Source organism: Ovis aries, chromosome 9, assembly GCF_016772045.2.
Source record: "Ovis aries strain OAR_USU_Benz2616 breed Rambouillet chromosome 9, ARS-UI_Ramb_v3.0, whole genome shotgun sequence".
Classification (NCBI taxonomy): Eukaryota; Metazoa; Chordata; class Mammalia; order Artiodactyla; family Bovidae; genus Ovis; species Ovis aries.
The window spans coordinates 47548191-47572085 of record NC_056062.1 but is presented as its reverse complement, the minus strand read 5'-3'; the positions used below and the strand labels follow the sequence as shown (position 1 = coordinate 47572085).

Here is a 23895-nt window from a genome sequence, read left to right as displayed (position 1 = left end):
ACAATGCAGGAGACATAAGAGACACGAGTTTGATTCCCAGGTCAGGAAGATTCCCTGAGGAGGGAATGGCAACCCACTCCAGTATTCTTGCCTGGAGAATCCCATAGACTGGCAAGCTATGGTCCATAGGGTGACAAAGAGCTGGACACAACAGAAGTAACTTAGCACACATGTAGTACATGCATATATACACACCTATACACATATAGGCGTGTACATACACACACATGCTTGTATCAGCTGTAAGTTCTAACAATACTGTGAATCCAATGAAGACAGATCCGGTCTCCACTTTCCTTGCATTTCTCATCAAATCAAGTACACAGCTACCCCATCAATCCTCACTAAATACTTGCCATATGAATGGGTGAGTTATTAAAATTACCCCAGGAAATGAAGATCTTTGACTTGCCTTGCCAAGTGTTAAAAATGGCACCACTCAAAAATATATAGTCAACCACACATTAAAAAGTACTAAGAATAACTCAATATTTCTTGTATGGAACAGTTGCATTTTCTTCTGAGAATCCATATGTTAAAGTCTCTCTCTGTATTTCCCACAAGAGCACTTAAATCCAGAACTCACAGTGTATCTGGCTTCAAACCAAGTACATTAGTTATTTTGGAATTGCAGAATTAATAGTCATTCTCCCACTTGCAGATCTACCTCAAATAAAATTGTATTTCATTTGGATTAAGAGTTGTAACTCATAAATTCAGCTACAGCAAGCTGCACCAACACAACCCTTTAGCACTTACCACATGGCCCAACTTCAGAAAAATACTACCAATTATTAGTTATTACAAATGGAGAAGAAAAACCTCTTGCCTCAATGCATAGAATATGGATATAGGTATCTACATTTTAGTTATACCAAGAGCCAGAATAGAATAACAATATTGTGATTTATAGCCCGAATTCACAAACAAAGTCAGGAAACCATTTTGGGAATTCAAAGTAGCCTCCAGATGCTTGAGACTAAAGCCATGATAATGTAATTTTATCAAGTGTCTCATAACTGTTCAAAACAGAACCAAACAATGGACCCAATTGAAACTACTTTTAAAAATAAGTAAATGACCATATAGAAAATATTATCTATCTTAATATTTTTTATTAATAAATATATTCCTATTATTATAAAAATGAAAAACAAGAAGAGAAAAATTCACATTTCAAAGACTCAGGGAGGCTCGCCTTAAGCAATGTTGCATCACAACCAATGGAAAACCACTGATACTGACAGCCCAGCCCACTGAACACAAGGGAGGAAGAGAGGAATTGCATTGTTCAAGTCATCTTATCACTCAAGTTAGGTTAAAAAGAAAAGCCAAACAGCCACAGTCCTTCTACACAGCAGCTGTAGATGAGAATCAAGCAAGTAATGTCATACTTACACACCATGGAGAGAACTGTTGATTTCTCAGTTTTGTTTTGTTTTTTTCGGTCATTCCATACACACAGAATGTGAGGTCTCCCATCACCTCCCAGAATGGAATAAGCCTGTAGGGATGAGACCGAGCAATATTTCAGTAACATGGTCATACTGAAAACATGGATTTAATTTCTGTGATTCCCACTCCAAGAGTTGTCTCACATTCTATTTAAATCAAAACTAATGACTTTTACCTACTCCAGTATTCCTGCCTAGAGAATCCCATGGACAGAGGAGCCTAAGCAATTCTAAATTAGGACAGAGCTAGTTTGACCATTTCAAAAGAAATGTTGCCATATGCAAATGAGCATATCTTCACATACAAAGGAATTATCATTTTGCAAAGCACTGTGATGACCAGTCATTCACACGCATGTGTCCTGAGCACCTATCACACTGTGGTAGGACTTGGGAGTGAAGAAATAAATGCGACCCTTGCCCTGGAGGAGCTCTCAGGCCCCTGGGGAAGACAAAAAATAAAAATAAAATCAATTTTTAAAAGATGAGATTAATGCCTCCAATTCGGTATGTGCAGAATGCAAAGAGAACACATCCAACCCAAAGAAAGGAGCCTGGCAAGGCTTCCTGGAAGGCTGACAATTGGTCCATGCCTGGCAGGTTGAGAGAATAGCTTGGTTTCCTACACGTGGTCACTTTGAAGGTCAAATGAAATGCATACAGAGAAGGTGGTTTTAGAACTTATGCCTTAGCGGGAATTAAGATCCAAGTTAGTTGTAAGTTTGCCTTTCAATACAAAAGCAATTTTATGTACTGAGTTAGGATTCTTGCCTGGAGAATCCCAGGGATGGGGGAGCCTGGTGGGCTGCCGTCTATGGGGTTGCACAGAGTTGGACACAACTGAAGCGACTTAGCAGCAGCAGCAGCAGGGTACTGTATATGTGTTAGTTGCTTAGTTGTGTCCGACTGCAACCCCATGGACTGTAACCCACCAAGGTCCTCTGTTCATGGGCGTCTCCAGGCAAGAATACTGGAGTGGGTTGCCATTTCCTGCTTCAAGGATACTGTAGTATACTGTAGAATATACAAACAAACAATAAGAGGTGGCATTTATCATCAGGAGTCTATAATTTAATTAGATAGTAAATATCATATGCATGAGAGCTAAATAACCAGATAGGGCAGTATTTGGTTCTGTGCTAGACCTCGAGGTTTGCCAAGCCAACTCTGAATCACTTTCTATTCTTACCCAATCTTCTTTCCCACAACTTCTGAAAATGACGTGTCTGCACAAGAGACAATACTCATGTATAATTCTTATAAAGTTTTTCCATTTGTTTGTATATAGATAAATACAACAACATCAAGAACAAAGCTATTATCCTAATAGACATACCAAAAAAACAAACTTGGGTTCATATTTCTCCATATTTGTGGCAAATCCCATGTAGACTTGCTTCATAAACAGACCTCAATTAGAGGCTGTGTTCTTTCACAGGACCAGAAAGTCATCATTATAGTTTTTACACAAAGTTAGATATAGGAGGAGTCAAGAGAATCAATGACGCAACTTGAAGAAATGCCAAAATGGAGAATTTGATTTATAATTTAGTTATGCGGTTGCTCCTCCTTTGAATCATGGTTGCTACATCTGAGAAAACACCATCGGTATGTTCTAACATTCCCTGAGGCAATTGCACTAAAAGGGAATCTCTAATGCCTAAGGTCCTTTCCCTCTGTTCACAATGGGATCCAGCAATTTGCTTCAGAGAACGCCTTACAGATCATCGGTTGTAGGAAGACACAGATCTGGGCTTGAATTAAGACTTTACCTCTACGGGCTGCCCTCTTTAGCAATTTGTTCGACTTCTGTGAGCCTCAGTTTTGCTGTCTATCAGACGGATATAATGATAGTTATTGAATTGCTTTGGAGGGTTACAGATTAGAGGGAAGGAATGAGACACCCATTCACTCTGAGAGTTAGTTCAGTCTCTGATTTGAAAAGCCATTAAGTAGAAATGAAGTGGCCACATAGAGCAGACATGTATGCACAGAACAGACACAGCTGCCTGAAATACTATCCATACAAAGGAGAACCTGCCTGACTGCCTTGAGAATCTCAGGCTGTTCTACCACCTTTACAGACTTGGGCTCATAGCGGCCTTCGTGAAGAAACTACGCAGTAGTCAGTACACTACCATTTAAGTGAATATTGATATTTTCTAACACTTAATGGCCATTCAACAAATAGTGACATAAATATTCTTTATTACCAAATGATGAGTTTTCGGCTTGTACTTTCAGCAATATAAAATGAATATCAAAAATACAGAACATCTACTTTCCCAGGGCTCCATGAACTTGGAGGGGCATGTGCTAGAGTACAAGTCACAGAATTTGCTGTTGCTCCTTTGGTTTTGCTCTCTCCCCCAGTTTGATCTCCCCTCTTCCCATCTGGGAGCCCCTGCTGGATACCTGCAGTGGGTTTATAACACAGACACCACCCTCCCAGCTCCCACAGGCTACCTTTCCTACTTCCTATCCTACTTTTCCTGCTACTGGGAGAAGTGACACCTCCTACTGGCCTTGAGGCTGTTAACTCTCCAAAGCCAGCCAGTCTCCCAAGCCAGCCATGTCCCAAGGTGTGGACCACATCAAAGCCACCTCTTGCCAAAGTCAGAGCAGGCTCAAGTGGCCATGACGTCACCCTTACCACGCAAGTCTTTCTACTAAAGAGAACACTTCTCCCCAGGCCCTTGCCTGTGATTCTGCAGGTGATTAACCCACGTCCCCCTGAGTCGTGCTCTGCACAAAACCCACTCAGTTCCATACAAGGGCCCCACTTCCTCCATACTCTGCAACCTGGTCACAAGAGTGTCACTACCTTATGTTCACTAATAGCTTAAACATTTTCATCAGCTCAGTCGTGTGTGACTTTTTGCCACCCCAGGGACTGCAGCATGACATTTTCATAGAAAAGTGAAAAGGCTCTTTTACTGGTTTCCCCATGACTCTTTCCACTGGTATCTGGCATACTCCCCAAGAAGAACAAGGGCATGTGAAAGACAAAGATGAGCAACACACAGGCAGAACAGCCTCCCCGACGCCATAGCTCATAGATTTTGTTTCCCAACCTTGTCTTAGCCTTAATGATTCACTCATTCTCAGGAGGCTTCTTGGACTTTTTACGAATAGTCCCCAGATAAGCACATGACAAGACGTCAGATATGCTGGAATCATGGAGTGTGTGTAGCTTGGGTTCAAGCTGAAGGCCTTGCTGTAGTCATAAGCTAAAGATTTATAACTTATAGTTTCGTGATAAATTACTTTAATATGAAACACAGTGTTTGGAAATGGAAGAGTATTTTATTTTCTTGAACTCTATTTGCTTCTCCTCCCCGCATCTAGAAAGTATACACACACAATTTTATACACCTATATTTACCCTTTTTTATTCTCTTCACCTTCACCAGAGTTAAAATACATGACATTCATCTAAGTCTTTTGGGTCAGCAGTTCCATTATTCTATAAATGTGCTCAAGTTAAATATTTACAGCTAGCAGAATTTTTGCTTCCATTTCCCCATGAAAAAAAGCTTTCTGTTGATCAGTGAGCAAAACAAACTGGAGGCACTTACTTGTGTCCATAATGTAATCCATTGCAAAAAGTCACCAATACACAGCAATTTGAATGATAAAATTAACCTCAAGAATAATTTTTGACAATACATTAAATTACTCTTTATATTACCATGGAGGTTTCATACTTCCAAAGGCCATTGGCAGGACTTAAGAAATTACATCAGAATCTTGCAATGGTGGAAAAGTATGTTCCAATTTTTTTCAGTCTAATAAAAAAAATTCATTTCCAAATTAGTAATTTAAAGCATAAGTAATGTTATAATGTATGTCCCTGATCACAAAGCAAAAAGAAAAGTACTCCTAAAGGTATTTAAGAGCACAATTTTAGCTGATTCTTAAGAGTGGTTTCATTAATCATTACTTCACTCAGGTAATTTATTTTTCATGCTACTCCAGTAAATTCTCCAGTTGTCTTTTATCTTTCCCATCATCTTTGTCAATGGCTCCAACTAGTTTCTTTCTTATCTGTGAGGCTGTTTCACTACTCCTCCTTTCAGACACACAGCAGCACACCAACTGAGTGATCCCAACAGCTGAGAGAACTACCTGGCATGCGTGAGGTAAAAGCAGAAATAACTTTCTGAAACAATGGAGAAATTCACTTTCGAGGAGCTTTAACATGCTTAAGTACTACACTTGGAGATGATTTTTAAAAGTCTAGGTATATGGCTTGTGTGTGAGAGAAAAATTCCAAATAAGTGACCACCTAGAGGCATAACACACATTCTGTTTGAGTTTTAACAACAGTTGCCAATTTGACTCACTCCCAGTGAGATTTGCCATGAATTTTAATGAATCTTTTCAACTCACATGCCACAGTTTTTCTTTTCACACATAGCTAATAGCCCCTGAATAAGATGGTTAAATTTTTGACCTTAAGTCATTTTTTGAAGTAACTCTATCTTTCATGTTTATTAGAGTCCATTTGACTGTCAAGACATAATTTAAGTAAAAACCAATATCATGTATAAATTTTAACTTTTTATAGATCAGTATATACTAAAGAAAAAAATCAAAGATACTTTGGATATCACATAAAAAGATGCTTTATTGTGAGATAGTGATATTGAGAAATAAGGAAAAATGATTCTCTAAGAGAGAGGAAAGCTATGAAAACAGCCTTCATAGTTGGTCAACAGAATTGTCAAAAAAAAGCAAAAGGTCTTCAGTTTATTACAGGCTTGTACAAGTGACCTAAAGTCAACAGAAAATCTTTGTTGCAACTCTAGGTGTTATGGTTTCAGAAATGAAATAACACATCTTTCCTTGATATCTGGTCTCTGGAATATAGAAAATGCCAAGATTCCTTGGTCCGTGTTTCAGGCACCACTTTGCTTAATCCACAAGGAATTTTGCAAGTCTCACCAAGACTTGCAGTCCTCTAGACCTCTGTAAAGACCTTGTAGACAGGTATGAATGTTCTACAGTATTGTTTCAAATATCTAATTACAAAGAAGGACCTGTCCTATCTCCAACATTTAACCCAGAAATGGACGAATTCAGGCACAGCTTCCAAAGCATGGGGGGTCTGGTGGTCCAGTGGTTAAGAATCCACCTACCAATGCAGGGGTCCTGGGTTCAATCCCTGGTCTGGGAAGATTCCACATGCCATGGGCCAACTAAGCCTGGGCACCTAGAACCTGTGCTCTGCAACAAGAGAGGCCACTGCAATGAGAAGCCTGGGCACTGGAACAAAGAGTAGCTGCAACTAAAGAGAAAAGACCTCGTGCAGCAACAAGACCCAGCACAGCCAAAAACAAGTAAATAAAGTAATAAAAAGGAAAGAAATCCTTTGTCTTGTTCTGCACTATTTCCTCTGACCAGTGTCTGACCTGCCATTCAACCGCACCATGTCAGGGCACCTGGAGAACTATGAATTTTCCATGAATGACTCACTTTGACTTTCTCCCCTGGTCCTGAGCACCATGCTCCATATCACTTAGCCACCAGATCTTAGAAGCACTAACACATGGAGCCTCAACTATGTGCTCTCTGCCCTAAGTGTCTGTTCTCAAGTAACTGGAAAAGTTGGGTAGGCAGAGACACTTTATCAAAGTCATTCCCTAGTGCGACAAATGCTTCCTTTGAGTGGTGCACTCTCTCAAGAAAGGAAAAGACACTTGATCAGCATAGTGATCGAGGAAGGAAGCAGTGGCCTGACCACTGGGGCCTTGTGTGGAGTTTATCAGAAAGCCCATTCATCATCTTCACATCGCAAATGACCTTGGATTTAGACTTCTGACTTAATTCCCAAATGAAGACACCCTATAGTCACTGTACTGTGTGTGTTTAAAAGTGAATTTGTAAAACATATTCATTTAAATGTGCCAAAAGCTTTCTGTAGCCCTCTTTGGATGTTTAATATACGGAGAAGAAAAAAAAAAAAACAACTGGCATTTACTACATGCCAAGGACCATTCTAGGCACTTTAGTTCAGTTCAGTTGCTCAGTTGTGTCCAGACTCTTTGCGACCCCATGAATCACAGCACGCCAGGCCTCCCTGTCACCAACTCCCAGAGTTTACCCAAATTCATGTCCATTGAGTTGGTGATACCATCTAGCCATCTCATCCTCAGTCGTCCCCTTCTCCTACTGCCCCCAATCCCTCCCAGCATCAGAGTCTTTTCCAATGAGTCAACTCTTCGCATGAGGTGGCCAAAATATTGGAGTTTAAGCTTTAGCATCATTCCTTCCAAAGAACACCCAGGACTGGTCTCCTTTAAAATGGACTGGTTGGATCTCCATGCAGTCCAAGGGACTTCTCAACAGTTTTCTCCAACACCACAGTTCAAAACCATCAATTCTTCAGCGCTCAGCTTTCTTCCCAGTCCAACTCTCACATCCATACATGACCACAGGAAAAACCATAGCCTTGATTAGACGGACCTTTGTTGGCAAAGTAATGTCTCTGCTTTTGAATATGCTATCTAGGTTGGTCATAACTTTTCTTCCAAGGAGTAAGCGTCTTTTAATTTCATGGCTGCAGTCACCATCTGCAGTGATTTTGGAGCCCAAAAAGATAAAGTCTGACACTGTTTCCACTGTTTCCCCATCTATTTCCCATGAAGTGATGGGACCAGATGCCATGATCTTCGTTTTCTGAATGTTGAGCTTTAAGCCAACTTTTTCACTCTCCACTTTCACTTTCATCAAGAGGCTTTTGAGTTCCTCTTCACTTTCTGCCATAAGGGTGGTGTCATCTGCATATCTGAGGTTATTGATATTTCTCTCCCAGCAGTCTTGATTCCAGCTTGTGCTTCTTCCAGCCCAGCATTTCTCCTGATGTACTTCTAGGCACTTAGCATGTGTTAAATCACTTAATCTTCATAGCCACCCTGATGTAGGGACTATTATTAGCCCTGTTTCACAGATGAGTAAACTGAAACATAGAGAGGTTAGGAATTCACCCAAAATCACATATCGAGCAGGAAGTGGAACCCTGTTTCTGACCTAAGCTGTCTAGATCCCTGCTCCAAACCACTGTACTCTACTGCCTCCCACGGACGTGGCTCAAAAGACCCTGACAACTACCTGTCCTCTGTTGCTTTGTCCTGGCCCCAAGGCAGAGTATTTTCATGGTCCAGACATTTTCCCTTGCTTGATATAGCTATAGCTCATGTGATGTTAATGATCCCACTTGAATCACACTGGGCCCTGGGTAAGCCAGTCTCTAAGCATCATCTGGACAAGCAAGATGGCCAACACACATCGCAGTCACACCTTGACCCTGTGGTTCCTCCTCTCCCTGAGTTCCCCACTGACCAAATTCATCACCTGTGGCACTTATGCTTCATTAGCTTGTTTTCTCCTCAGACCCATAGAAGTTATAGAGTCTCAGTAGCATTAGTCCAATTGCTTTATTTAGGAAGATTTGTTGTTTAGTCGGTCAGTTGTGTCCGACTCTTTGTAACCCCATGGACTACAGCCTGCTAGGCTTCTCTGTCAATGGGATTTCCCAGGCAAGAATACTGGAGTGGGTTGCCATTTCCTTCTCCTGGGGATCTACCTAACTCAGGAATCAAACCTGAGTCTCCTGCTTGGCAGGTGGATTTTCTACCACTGAGCCCACTGAGCCACCTGGGAAGCCCAAGTAGCACCTTAGTTTTCCAGAATACCTAGGAATAGTTTAAAGGGTACATGTACCTACATGGGTCAAGTATTTCGGACTTTTCTTGTCTTAGAAAACAAAATATTCTGAGCATGAAAAGTTATCCTTTCGTCAGTTGTTTAATACCTGAAGTTTTATTATATATAACATAATATTTGAGACACTGGATTTAAAGTATACTGTCTGTAGGGCAAACATTTGGAAAATGGTTTCCTTAACTGAGAAGATACATTATAGTAAATATGCAGGAATTTTAAAATATGCTGATAGATGTTATTGACCAATACTAAAATACCTCTGGTTTATTATATATGTTAAGCAAAAATACACTAAACCTAAACATATTCTGCTTTTTACTTCTTCTTTCCCAGGGTGTGAAAACTATAACATATTCTTTAGAAAATTCCCCAAACATAGGCTGACACTTGGTCTCCTTTTCCCTCATTTCCTCAAGGCAAAAGTAATTACTAACAGAACTTTAAGAAATCTTGTGTGTGTTGGGAACTTAGCCTTTCTTTTCGATATCAGCTTATTCAAAGGCCATTCCCTCTGAGAAAAGCTATTGGTTCTCTTGATAATGAGCAATTCCAAATCTCTTCTTTTATCTGGACTATGACATTGTCATTGAATACGGTTTGGGACCACCATGTAAGCAAGTCATTTTAAACAGTTTTTAACATATCCTGTGACTGATGAGGAGTCAAACTTCATATATCAAGCAGTAGTAAAACTACAGCTATTTCCAGTTGACATGTGTATCAAGAGATTTTTCTATGTTCATACCCTTTGACCAAGTAATTCTACTTTGGGGACTCTATCCTAGGGAAATAACCTGCAAACAGGAAAAAAAACTTCATGCACAAAGACAGTTACCAACTATCTAAATGTCCCCCAAATATAGGAGTGGCCAATAAACTATCCACTTAAAGGAATATTTTATAGCCCTTGAAATAGAGTTATGAAAATTTTATAACATGGAATATTTTTCTCATGTTAAATGGAAAGTTAAGATGAAAATTACATGTAGAAGTTAACCACTGGTATGTGAAAATCAAGAGCACTGCAGAGCAACAACAACGACAAAAGGTGGGGGGAAGGAAAGATAGTACACTAACTCCCAAAGTAAGTAATTTTGACCACTTAAGTAGTCTTAAAAGAAATGAAAGCATTCAAGGCCCCAGTCAAGGGACTCTAGAAAAGGCTTTGGTGTTTTACATTCTCTTATATAAAGTGGGACTCAATAAATACTTGCTAAATTAAGGAATAACAAAAGCATAGGTGTTCACTACTGCCTAACAAGTTGCAGCATATGAAATTGCTGATATGTAACCTTTTTGACCAATAAAAACAGCAGTTTCATGTGGTTCAACCATGTAGAGTCAATGAGCCTTGACCACCACACGTTGCAAAAGATCAGGATGAAATAATCTGAACCTCCCACCAGTCACTCTCTCCTTCCCTCCCTCTCTCACCTCCCTTCTACCCTACAGTGGTCAAATAACCAGCTTGAAGAAAATCCAGCTGGATATTTGACACAATATTGCAAAAGAAATAAAAATTTCAGAAAGACTTGTTGCGGACTTTTTCCCATGTTGCTGTCATCATGTGGATATACTATAGGGTTTAAGCAGGAGGAACACATAAGGCTTAAACTTTCTTGGCCACCATGGGACAACAGACACTAGATAGCATCTTCTTTTCCTTCATCTGGACACCTAAAGAGAAAATTAAGTAAGTAAAGTCACTCAGTCGTGTCCGACTCTTTGTGACCCCATGGACTGCAGCCCACCAGGCTCCTCAGTCCATGGGATTCTCCAGGCAAGAATACTGGAGTGGGTTGCCGTTTCCTTCTCCAAAAAAAAAAAAAAAAAAAAAAAGAAGAAAAGAGAAAATCAGCAGATTTAAAATTCATAGAGATTTTGCATTAGAAATAATCGGTGAGATCCCTCACTGTGGTCTTCTAATTTATTTCCTTTCATATACATAGAGAGGGAAATGTTGAATGGACACTCCCTATTTTGCAAAGAAAGCACTTTTATTTCTATTCCTTTCCCCCTTCACAATCCCCTTTGCCACTCCTAGGTAATCAACAAACAACATAGGTAACCTGACTGGGGTAAGGTGGTGGGGTGGGGGTGCTAAGGAGGCTTGGAACAGATTCAAAACAGTCAAGCAATATTTCCAATATTATAGACAGCTCTTGTGCAGCATTCTGACTTCTATTTTAAGCAAATAGTCTTTTTCTTTTATGCTTTACTATTTCTAGTTCCTTGACTGCAAAAAATAAACATATAACTGTGTCTAATAACATTTGTAAAATTCTCACTTCTACCTCAGCCCTTTTCAGAGTTATAGTTGTTAAAATTCTTGTCCAAAAAAAAAAAAAAAAAAGAGAGAGAACTTGTAGGAAGGGAGCTAGGAAAATTATTCTTGAGAACTGCTGGAGAAAAACAATTAGTCTAAGTTACCCACAGTCTTATGATAAGTTTCTACCACCAAAAAACAGAACAACAAATATGTGAGATGATTAAAGAAAGCAGTTGATTTTAACCCATGATGTGGTCTCAGCAATGTTAACAGTATATATTCTGTCCCGATTATTACTGAGTTGGCAAAGGTTGATTGGCAAGTTGTTCTGATCAGATAACATTTTGTTAGGAGAGCATAGAAAAAAAAAAAACTTTGATAATTCACTTCCAGGGAAAGGAAGAAAAGCATAAATTCTGTAGATGTAAATATGCACCTGCTCTCAGTGCCTGTGTAAGCAAGACAAAATCAGATCCTTCTTGTGACAATAAATGATTCTTACTTTTATCAGCAATTAATGTACATTTTTATGTTCCTCTCATCCAAAGACAAATGGGAACTTTAATACAGTTTAACCATATAAGGAGTCAAACTGAGCTTCAAATCTACCCAGGAACTTACTTCATTCTTTTGTTATTCCAGTGACTTTGTTTGGACTTAAGACTCAAGACAAAATGAAAAGTATACAAAAGACACTAAGATTATAACAATCACCTGAAGATTTGTCACTATAAAGTCACCCTGTGTTCCAACTCAAAATAACTTTATAATTCCTTTTGTAGCAAACAAACTTTCTAAATCTTGCCCAATGTTTTCATAAGAACCTTATTCAAATCTAGTATGAAGCATTTCCTCAACTAGCAGTTGGGGGTCTAAATTTTTATTATTAATTTGGTAATAGCAAATGTATGATTTGCAGCTGCCCTGGTGGCTCAGTGGTAAAGAATCCTCCTGGCAACGCAGGAGACACGGGTTCAATCCCTGATCTGGGAAGACTCCACAGGCTACAGAGCAACAAAGCCCATGAGCCACAACTACTGAAACTGTGCTCTAGAAACTGGGAGTTGCAACTACTGAACCCACAAGTCCTATTGCCTGTGCTCCGCAACAAGAGAAGCCACGGCAATGAGAAGCCTGTGCACTGCAGCTAGAGGGTAGCCTCCGCTCGCTGCAACTAGAGAAAAGCCCATGCAGCAAGGAAGACCGAGCACAGCCAAAAATAAATAGAAATGTTTTTAATGTATGACATAAAACCACAGGGAAGTTGTTAGGTAAAGCACTGGAATAGAAGACAGAATTCCTCAGAGGTGGTCTTTGATTTATAAACAATAAATATATACCCTCCCTAAATGCATAAAATGAGAACATTTTGTTGGATGGTTACTCAGTTTGCTTCTGCTTTTTCAGACATGATCCATTTGGACTTCAGTTTCTTAATCAATACAATGACATGATAACAAAATCAAATACATTCTGAGTTGACTTCTAATAATATTAACCTGAAAGTGAAAGTGTTACTCTCGCAGTTGTGTCCAACTCTTTGTGATCCCACAGGCTGTAGCATACCAGGCTCCTCTCTCCATGGCATTTCCCAGGCAAGAATACTAGAGTGGGTAGCCATTCCCTTCCCCGGGGAATCCTCCCAACCCAGGGACAGAACCTGGGTCTCCTGCACTATAGGCAAATTCTTCACTGTCTAAGCCACAAATGAATATTAACCTAACTACATTTTAACTCATGGCCTCTATGGATGCATGGAAAAACACAAGTTCTGAAAGATAAGATACAATTTCAGAGCTGAAGAATAGAGTCAGAAGTCATCTTCCATGTGGTATATATACAATGAAATATTACTTAGCCATAGAAAAGAAAGAAATAATGCCATTTGCAGCAACATGGATGGACCTACAGGTTATTAGGTCAAGTAAATAAGTGAAGTAAGTCAGACGGAGAAAAACAAGTACAATATGATATCACTTTTTTGTGGAATCTAAAAACAATGATACAAATAAACTTATTTATAAACAGAAATAGACTCACACAGACATAGAAAACAAACAAGGTTACCAAAGGGGAACACGGGGATGGATAAAATAGGAGTTTGGGATTAACATGTACACACTACTATATGTGAAACAGATAACCAACAAAGACCAACTATACAGAGAACTATACTCAATATTTTGTAATGATCTAAATGGGAAAATAATTTGAAAAAGAATATACATATAACTGACCATTGGCTATACACTTGAAACTAACACAACATTGTAAATCAGCTATACTTCAATTAAATAAAAGAAAAATCATCTTCTGCAATTAAAACTAAAATAAGATAAACAGGAATGACTTATCTAGTAACTCATGCTATGAGATGATTTTTATGTGGTGCTCACTTGGTTATCAGTAATACAAATAATGGAAGGAAAGATGTTATCTCTATCTTACAAATCAGAAGTTTGAACTAGCTTGTGGTTTGAAAAATTCCAGAATTATTACTATCCAGGGAAAAGGATGCCCTAATTCTGAAAGTCAGTGACAGATATACAGAAAGGTAAATTTGGATTCCAATAACATTTATGGAATACTTCTATGTCATCCATTGTGACTGGATCTTTCATGTGTTAACTCATTTAGCCTTCACAAAAACCAGCAAGATAATATCCCGATATTACAGATGAGCTGCCTAGAATTTAACCCTCTTTTTCTCTGACCTCAAATCCCAATACATTCTATTATGTTTATTCTTCAGTGAATGGAGAGGGGGAAACAATTTCTCTAGTTACCCCATCATAAATAAACTAATGTTTATTTCTACTGGACCCTTAAATTTGACTACCACCACTATATTTTGTCAGAGTTGATCAAATGATGAATGGGATGTGTTGCATTCAGAAACAATTCAATATGTGACTCTGCTAACAGCATTTGCTAGAGAAACTATGCCTCAAAGTTCCTTTGACTTCCTCATTGGAATCCCTGAGCAACACAAAATAAGTCTGGCCAAAAGAGAGAACTCATCATGCTTGTAACATCTTGCCCTAATTTAAGAGCAAATAAGATAAATTAGACTTGCACAAATATTTGATACAACGTATAGACCTCTTTTTCACAACTTTCTCAGACTTCTAGACATCAAGTGAAGAACCACCGGGGCTAGCAAACCTTCTGTTTTAATATATTGGTGTTCTCTTCAAAAGCCATCATTCTGGTTTATAAATCAGTCTTCTGCATTTAACTGTCACATGTTCTTTTAAAGTATATGCTGATGGTTTGATTTTGATAGGCTCTCTACGGATGATTCTTCATGGGCAATAATGGTGATTAAATGTTCTGGTATCTCCATATCAAGACTCAGCAGTTCCACTCTCAGGTATTCACTCCAAGTGATAAGTGGAATCACTGAGAATAATAGAAAACTATCTAGTTGTGCAACAATGAGGAATTATTTAAAATATGATACATTGTTCAACAAATAACTATTATATGCTAGATGACAAATGTTAAGTAATGAATAAGACATATGATTACTATGCTCATGGAGTTGGAAAGATGTCATGTTCCAGGTACTATTACTGTATAAAAAAAATCCAAAATTTTGTAGCCAAAACCAGAAACTGCATTTTTAATGCTTACAGATTCCATGAGTGAGGAATCTGGACAGGGCATGCAGGAAAGGTTTATCTCTTCCCCACAATGTCTGGGATCTCAGCTGGGAAAGCTGGAGGTGACTTGATAACAGGAGGGTGGAATCGCCCACAGTCTCCTTCACTGACACGTCTGGGCTAGGATGAATCAAAGGCTAGGCCTGTTGACCAGAGCGCTTACGTGTGGTTCCCTGTGTGACTTGGCTTCCTCCCAGCATGGGGGCTTCAGAGTAATCGGACTCCTTCCTTGTTACCTAGGACTCCAAGCTTGAGTATTCCAGCAAGTGCATCCCTTCTCATGACCAAGCCATTCAAGTCCCACTGTGATCTGTGTGTTGGAGCAGTCATGCGCACGTGCTCAGTTGCTCAGTCGTGTCCAGCTGTTTGTGACCCCATGGACTGTAGCCCACCAGACTCCTCTGTCTATGGAGTTCTCCAGGCAAGAATACTGGAGTGGGTAGCCATGCCCTTCTTCAGGGAATCTTCCCAACCCAGGGATGAAACCCAGGTGTTCTGCATTGCGAGGAGATCCATTACCATCCAAGCCACCAGGGAAGCTCTGAAGCAGTCATAGACCCACCCAAACTCAAGGAAAGAGGAACCGGACTCTCCTCTGGATGTGGGGAGTAGCAAGATACATTGTGGAAGAATATGTGGGATGGAAGGTACTGTCATCTTTGGAAAATCTCATGCGCTACAACGTAGTAGTGATAGCAGGAAATGGCAACCCACTCCAGTGTTCTTGCCTGGAGAATCCCAGGGATGGGGGAGCCTGGTGGGCTGCTGTCTATGGAGTCACAGAGTCAGACACGACTGAAGTGACTTAGCAGCAGCAGCAGTAGCAGTAGTGATAGTAGTGTTAAGAATGCTATTATTGACTGCTACATGTATTGACATTTAATCTTCTGAAGAGCCCTAGAAGGTAATATTTTCATTGTTTTCTTCCGAATAAAGATATCACTATGAAAAGAAATATTTATTCACCTAAGTGACATTCATAGTAGAAGAATCTGGATTTGCACCCGAACAGTCTGGTTCCAGGTCCCCACTTGGAATACTTGTTACCAGCCATAATAATTCTGAGAAATAATATTAAAGGCTATCTTACTTGCTGTTTCTCTTTATTTATTTCTAAAGTGATTTTAGGTCAAGGTTTGTTTAAGCTTTGTCTTAAACTTCCTAAGACCACACTGAGATTTCTATAAAGAAAGTACTAGTAAGGAAAGTGGCTTTGAAAACCACTGTCAATATTTTTCAAGCCAATTCTCTTGGGCATGGTTTCCTCTACTACGACGTGAGAGTACCACTTGCCCTCTTCAGCTCTCAGGGTAGCTTTGAGGATTATGGAACACAATGAATATGAGACAATTTACACTGAACTGGAGAGGACTGTCTGGAGGTAACAGATATTGCCATGTTCTGGAAACAAAATTCTTCTCTTCCCCTCTTTCCAAAAGTCTAGAAATCCAAGCTGGTTTACCCTTTTTTTTTTTCCATCAGTGTATCAAGAATGCATCACTATCCAAGATGCCATGCATGCAGTCTGTCCTGCCAACATTTTAAAGTCTGCAGAACAAATATAAATGGATACGTGGAGGGATATGTGGAGAGGATTGCTGGCCTCGGTCCTGTATAAATACAAACGCATTCTATTCATGATGATTTATATATAACCAAGACATCCCACACATTTCCTTATAAGAAGGGTTAATTGTGGGCAATTAAAGATACACAAATGATCAAGTAGCCTGCATTGCTCTACTATAAGGGTGCAGTGAACTCCGCAAAGTCACATTTGGCAATGTTGATTTAACACCTCATAAAAAATCCAGCACTTTAGAAAAGCACTCTGCTCTTCAGGCTGGGAACATAGTGAGAAGAGTTTAAAATAGGTCAATTAACTAAGTTTAAAAAAAAATCTAAAATCTTGTCCAGAGCATGATAAAACAGACTTCAAATGTTCAAATAGAGTTGTGAGTACTGTGTCAATGTACCAAGAAGAACAGTGACTTTTCTAAGCAAACCACATTTTAGTTCCATGTTCTTTAAAAGTTCTACAGAAAAATAGGGTGATGTTTTCAATTGCTGGGTTTCCTTAAATAAATATTTTTAAATATACCTACCCTGAAAGTAGAATAGTAATTTTAGGATTAATATCTTTGTTCTATTGGCAGTAATATATTTTCAAAATAGTCTTTTATTATTAATTATATAAGAAAACACTAAAATATCACGTATCTCCAGAGAGCCTCTGGAATATGATGTTAAGAAGTTATACCTTCCATTTTGGATTACATATTTTGGCAAAAAAGAAAACTGAGTGTTTCATTATATTAATAACCAAACAAAACTTACACTGAACACAATTGGTAGTTGAAAATTTTCCCAAAATTTCCTTGAGTACATTTCCAAGGACCATATGAACAGAATGATAGCTGAAATGTTTGTTCCATTTAATCTTTTATGTTTCTTTAGAAATATGAGTGATAACAAATATATCAAAATAACAGAATAGTTTACATTAGAAACCTGATTTTCTTTAAAGAATCGTATTTGTATTTCCCCAATTCTTAGAATTGATGATGAAGTCTCATCTCAGTTCCTGTAGCCATAAGAACCTACTCCTCCTGCCCCAGAACATCTCTTCTGGTAACTTGGAGACCAAAGTAAAAGCAAAGATCTGGTGGGAAGGATAACGTCAGAAGGAGCCCTAGTGTGGCCAGCAGAGTATGAACTCATGGAAACTGGAAGGTCATGCTTGCCCAGAGATGACTCTTTAATACTATCACAAATGCCCTCAGTTACTTTCTCTCTCTCTCCCAGTTCTTGCATATTTTCCTGCCCTCTGTGAACAGAAAGAGCTCTAGTCACAATTCTATGAATCATTTACTCCATACGTTAGGGTGGTGGGTATGTTAGTGTAGGGTGTGTTAATATCCCTGCCTCTTAGATGCTTTGTTTTTAAAAATAGAAGCCTAGTTCTTCCCACCGCTGACTTCCATAGCCATGCTAGGGAGCTCCAAATCCAAGCACTACTTAAGCGAGAGCTTTTAAATGATGATTTGTCAAAATGCCCCTACCCCAAAAATATACATTCATGTCATAGAGAGTAAAGTATTAAACATTGGAGACTCTTTATTGGAATAAAAAAATCAAAAGAATAAAATTAGAATAAAGAATACTGATGGCCAAGCCATAAGGATGACCACTCCTTGGTGCCCCTAAAAACCATACGAACTAGTAACTTGTTTCCTTCTGTCCCCTCTCTGGAACTGGAGGGTCCCTGATAGGGGAATGAACTCTTATCTACCTTTGTACTCCTAGCCTAATGCCTAACATACAGTAGATGCTCAGTAATTTTGGATAAAAATTCTCAATTATTCCCATAGAATTGGAAAACAGACTGATTCCAAAAGGTTTTTGGAAATAGAATCAACAGGATTCAGCAAACCCTTGGATATGGGGAATGAGGGATAGGGAAAAGCTAACGATAAGTCAGATTTCCAGCTTGGTAAGGCATAAGTTCAAGAGCAGTCTGGAGGCAGGGACATAGTTTGGACAAACTGAATCTGAAATATTGGTAGGCCAGTCAGAAGAAAAATAAATAACAAGGAGATGGAAAAATGCCTTGGAAGAGAATTCAGGATGACATAGATTAGATTTTGGCATCTTGCAGACACAAGCCACTGTTTGGTACCTGGGTGAAAAGAAGATCAACCAGGGTAAGAACAGAGGATGGGGAGAAGAGAGGGCTCAGGACAAGAATGTAAAGCAATGCCTGTGTATGAGCCAGTCTGAGGAAGTGAAACAGACAGGAGAGGTAAAAGAAACTTACCTTGATGTCACAGCATAACAAATATAAAAGCTGTGTTGAGAAGTGAGAGCAAGTATTCTGGAGAGGGCAGGTGGAATTAAAGGACCCAGAGAAGATAGAGGAGTGATACTGTTCAAGGGACTTATTTCAGTAGAATAGAGCAGTAAAACACATTGCAGTGGATTAAGGAATAAGAGCGGCTGTCAGAACTCAAGCTTAAAAGCAAGGACATTTGGATATGAACAGACTGTTGGAAAACTAGGGCCAATGGGAGGGTTCTTTTTTCCATCAGGGAGATTGGACTTGTTTGTGAGGCTGACAGGAGGAAAGCAGCAGAGGGTCATGTCTTTGATTTTTGAATGTCTAGTTCTATTCCATGCAGTAATTTAAGGGATGTTTTATTGGATGGATAGTACAGATACCTTTCAATTTGGAAGGCTTTTTCAAAAACACCCAAAGATATTTGCAAAGAAACATTCAAGTGCACATTTTCTTAATTTAACATGTCACAGGTGTGGAAAGAATGAAAATTTCATGGACTAATTTTAGCTAATTGGTAGACTTGGTAGTTCAGCAATAAAATCAAAGACCATTAGGTAGCTCCCATTCACCAGTGAACCAAGATTAGTCCTTGGATAGCTCTCACCTATCTGAGAGCCGACTGGCAAGCTAATGCATTCCCCCTCCAGGCAGTGCTCAAGTGGAGTGCAGTGGTGGATATAAAAGACCTGGAGCAAGCCTGTCATCTGCCCCTGGAATCAGTGGATGATGGTCTGTATGCTCCATTTCCCTATGGATAAAATAGGGCTACTGAGACTACTTCATACAGCTATTGTGAAGATTATATAGGTTAACACAGGTGGAAAAGCTTAGAATACCAGATAGGCAGGAAATGCTCAACAAAAATTCACTATTCTTTTCCATCATTCTAATGCTGTGTTGTGCTAAGTTGCTCCAGTCATGTCTAACTCTTGGTGACTCCATGGACTGTAGCCCAGCAGGCTCCTCTGTCCATGGGATTTTCCAGACCAGAATGCTGAAGTGGGTTGCCATTTCCTCCTCCAGGGGATCTTCCCAACCCAGGGAAGATGTCTTATGTCTCCTGCATTGACAGGTGGGTTCTTTACCACTAGTGTCATCTGGGAAGCTCATATATTTCAACACACACATGGAAATTTAATTTTTATGAAGGTAGTCTCAGGTTCCACTCTCTCATGTGTGGTCACCTTAACGAGGCTGTTCAGGGATAGAAATGATGCTACTGAGTTGTCATCACAGTACATGCACTTTCAATTATTTTTCCAGGAATGATAGAGGATTTTCCCTGAACACCACTCTCTCTATAGTAGTCCTCCTTCTGAACCATGGCGATTATTGGCAAATCAAGAAGCTAGGCAGTGTTAGAGATACAGCCTGTGGCTAGGGAATTGTTTTTCACCTTCAAAGCAACGTGGACCAGATGAGAATGGAACCTTGGCCTCATTACTGCCATGTTTCCAACCAGCCCAGCTAACCAAGCCAGGCATGCAGTGCCTTGCAGACTTTGAGCTCTCTGAAAAATGTCAACTTGTCACATCACCAAGAAAAAGTGTTAAGAACTAAAGAACTTAACCATTACTTCCATTTGCCCAGGCTAAAATTAGACCAACCAGGTCCTGAGAAATCTAGTCTGGACCTAGGACTAGACTTCATCCAGGCTTTGTGCCAACACATGGTTGGCATTCAATATCTGCCGTCTGGGTTGACCTATCACTGAGGCTAAATTCCTAAGCAGCCATAATAAAAAGAGTAACCTGCCTGAAGATCAAAATAACAGTAAGTAGAAGGTATGTCAGTATTTTATATGACTTTGCCTGGCCAGTTAAGAACCAGGTGTTCAAAGTTTTGACTATATATTCAGTTCAGCACAGATTTTCATATGCACTTCCCTGAAGGTAAAGTACTTAGCCTTCTAAGTCAACTTTACAGCCTCTTTCTGCTTTCACCTTAATGGATAACATCCGTCCACAAATTTGTAACATCAGTGGATGCTAGTAATGACTGGGGAGAATTCCATTCCTATTCGAAGGTTAAGACATTTTCAACTTCATTTCAGAGTGTGGCTTCATCTAAAAGTTAATCAACCTCAACCTCAGAGATTTAACAAAAACATAGAAGAATCACTCTGAGACCAACCTCTGTTCCACCTAAGACTCTGCGGGAAAGTGAAGAGGTTGATCTCTTTATTGGATCCAGCATGCAGAGGCAGCTACTCAACCTACTCGCAGGCGTGAACCTCCACCAGCCACACAAGGGAGGAAAATCTCTCAGGCAGCCTCCCATATGGCTTGTGAAGGAATAAAGACTGTCACCCTGAATGTTTTGGTCTTCATAATACCTGTAGCTCAATCCTTGCAGTGAATACCAAAATTAAGAGCTGGATTTCCTTAGCATTTCATTTCAGGCTCTTTGTCCTGCTTGTCTCCTGAATTAAGATGATGGAGAATCATTTCTAAGGATTTCACTAAAATTCTATAGACCCAGGGTTTTAATTCTTTAAATTATTGTTTAGTTTTTGATCACACCACGTGGCATTTGGCATCTTGGTTCCCCAACCAGAGATCGAACCCACATCCCCTATGTTGGAAGAGGATTCTTATCCAATTAATCACCAGGGAAGTCCCAGACTCAAGTCTCTTAACCAATCAAGTCCTCCTTTATTTGTCCCCGTCTATAAAATACCTTATTGACAGCACTTGGAGGAATAGGTTATAATTAAATAAAAGAAGAATGTATTTCTCTCTTGGATCTTAGGTAGGAAATAATTATACGTGTATGTTTGTGTGTGTGTGTGCATTCTCATTTTTAGAACGTGAGAGAGAAAGCAGAGGATGAGATGGTTAGATAGCATCACCAATACAATGGACATGAATTTGAGCAAACTCTGGGAGATGGCGAAGGACAGGGAATCCTGGTGTGCTGCAGTCCATGGGGTCACAAAGAGTGGGACATGACTGAACACATTTTTAGAACGCGAATGGAAAAGCATTACATAGCCTCACCAAAATACTTCAGGTGTTTAACAAACTTGGAATCAACTAGCTACTACTAAGCAGCGAGATGTTAGGGATAATAGATAAGCACCTTCCTCTTGGGCTGTAGAAACACATGGAATGTAGCTATCAATCACAGATCTGAATGATATTCAGCTAAACTATCTGACAGGGACACTGAATTTTATCTTGAGTTTATATTCTCAAGTAGGTATGTTTTGATTGGAAAACATGATCTGAAACTTAGACATTTCCCAAAAAAGAGTTCAGGCTTAATTTTCCAACAAATTTGCACTATCCTTTACAATTTCTTTTGGGCTTCCTAGTGGTAAAGAATCCACCTTCCAAAGCAGGAGACACCCAGGATCCATCCCTGGGTCAGGAAGATCCCCTGGAGGAGGGCATGGCAACCCACTCCAGTATTCTTGCCTGGAGAATCCCATGGACAGAGGAGGCTGGTGGGCTACAGTCCATAGGGTCGCAAAAGTTGAGACATGACTGAAGCAACTTAGCACACATAGTTTCTTTTATTCAGAAGACCATCTTCTTTTTCTTTGTTTTTATCCTAATGCCTAACAAATACTTTCCCATCCTTGCTGATTTTGCCCAATTTTATACCTTTATAGTCCCCAGCCCCATTCATTCTTCAAGCACTGCTTACCTGCTGTGTGCCAGGCCTTGTGCTGGAGCTGGGAAAAGAAATATTGCCTGCCATGGTCTCTGCCTTCACAAAACTCATTTCTTCCTCTAGGACAATGTGTTACCCCCATTATTTATAACCTGGGTTACTCTGCTGACTTTATGTCTTTGGAAGTTCCCATGGCCTCTCCATTGGGTATCTGTTTCGGAACTTCTTTCTCCCTGCCAAAAATTCTTTGACCCTCACACAATTTTAAGGCAGGGATCCCATGCTGTAGTCTATCACATCTTCCTCTTGTAAAAGCCATTTCTCTCCAAAGTGTGAGCTTCAAGCAATCGCTTCTTTTACTGCTGCTGCTGCTGCTAAGTCACTTCAGTCATGTCCGACTCTGTGTGACCCCATACACGGCAGCCCACCAGGTTCCCCCATCCCTGGGATTCTCCAGGCAAGAACACTGGAGTGGGTTGCCATTTACTAGTCCTTTGCATTTCTTGGTCATCTTACAAAGGCCAACCTTCTGCGTACTTTCTAGAATACTCGAGCTTTCATTCTGCACACTCACGCTTTGTCTGCATGTCTCTACATAAAACTTTTGCTCTCCTCCCCCACTCCCTGCGCCCTCTGCAGTCCTTTCAACTTCACTGCTTCTGGATATAAGAAGCTGATCCAAGAAAACTTAAACTTTGAGATGGGTAGTTTATCTATTCACGTCAAAAAACATGAGGTTCAGAGGGGGGGAAATGATTACAGCTTCAAAGGTTTTCAAAGAATATCTCACAAAAATTACCAACTTGAGAATTCTCAAGCCTGAAGTCCTAGTTAGTTCATACATTTACTATCGTAAGCCTGCATCCAATCAATCAAAAACAAATCATGTTGCAGAGAACTTTTGGAACTTTCAGTGCTTTCATTATTTGAGTGACTGGGCTCCAAGGCTAAGAGGCATTAAGTCTGATTCAGTGCCAAGTGGCATCACTACCAAGTCAAGGCATATACACCTTCTCTTCAGGGAGCTCTCCCATTAGCCCTACACTGGGAGGATCTGAATCGGATCCAAGTTGCTCTGAATTCCAAAGGTACCCTCTCTCTCAATCTCTATCCTTCAGGAATATAAGGTATCATTTGGTCCTTCCTGCTAAACTAGCAATCCTCTCCTTCCCCATCATTCCCTCCATCCCACCATGCCCTTGATCCCTAACCCCTCCTACCTCTTCACTTCCAAGCCTTCTTGGAGATAGTGATTTTGACTAACACTGGCTAATACCTACTGAAACCAAGGAATTCAAACTATATACAGGATAGCATTACAAG

The 23895-nt window shown here is 39.8% G+C and overlaps 1 long non-coding RNA gene across 4 annotated transcripts in view; it reads right to left on the bottom strand.

Moving 5' to 3' along the window:
- Nucleotides 1-23895, bottom strand: part of LOC132657216 (uncharacterized) — a 248921-nt gene that overhangs the window by 182448 nt on the left and 42578 nt on the right. For all 4 annotated transcript variants that reach the window (XR_009595063.1, XR_009595061.1, XR_009595062.1 and 1 more), the window contains one exon: nucleotides 1399-1504. This is a non-coding gene — a long non-coding RNA (uncharacterized LOC132657216). The remainder of the gene's footprint in view (nucleotides 1-1398; nucleotides 1505-23895) is intronic.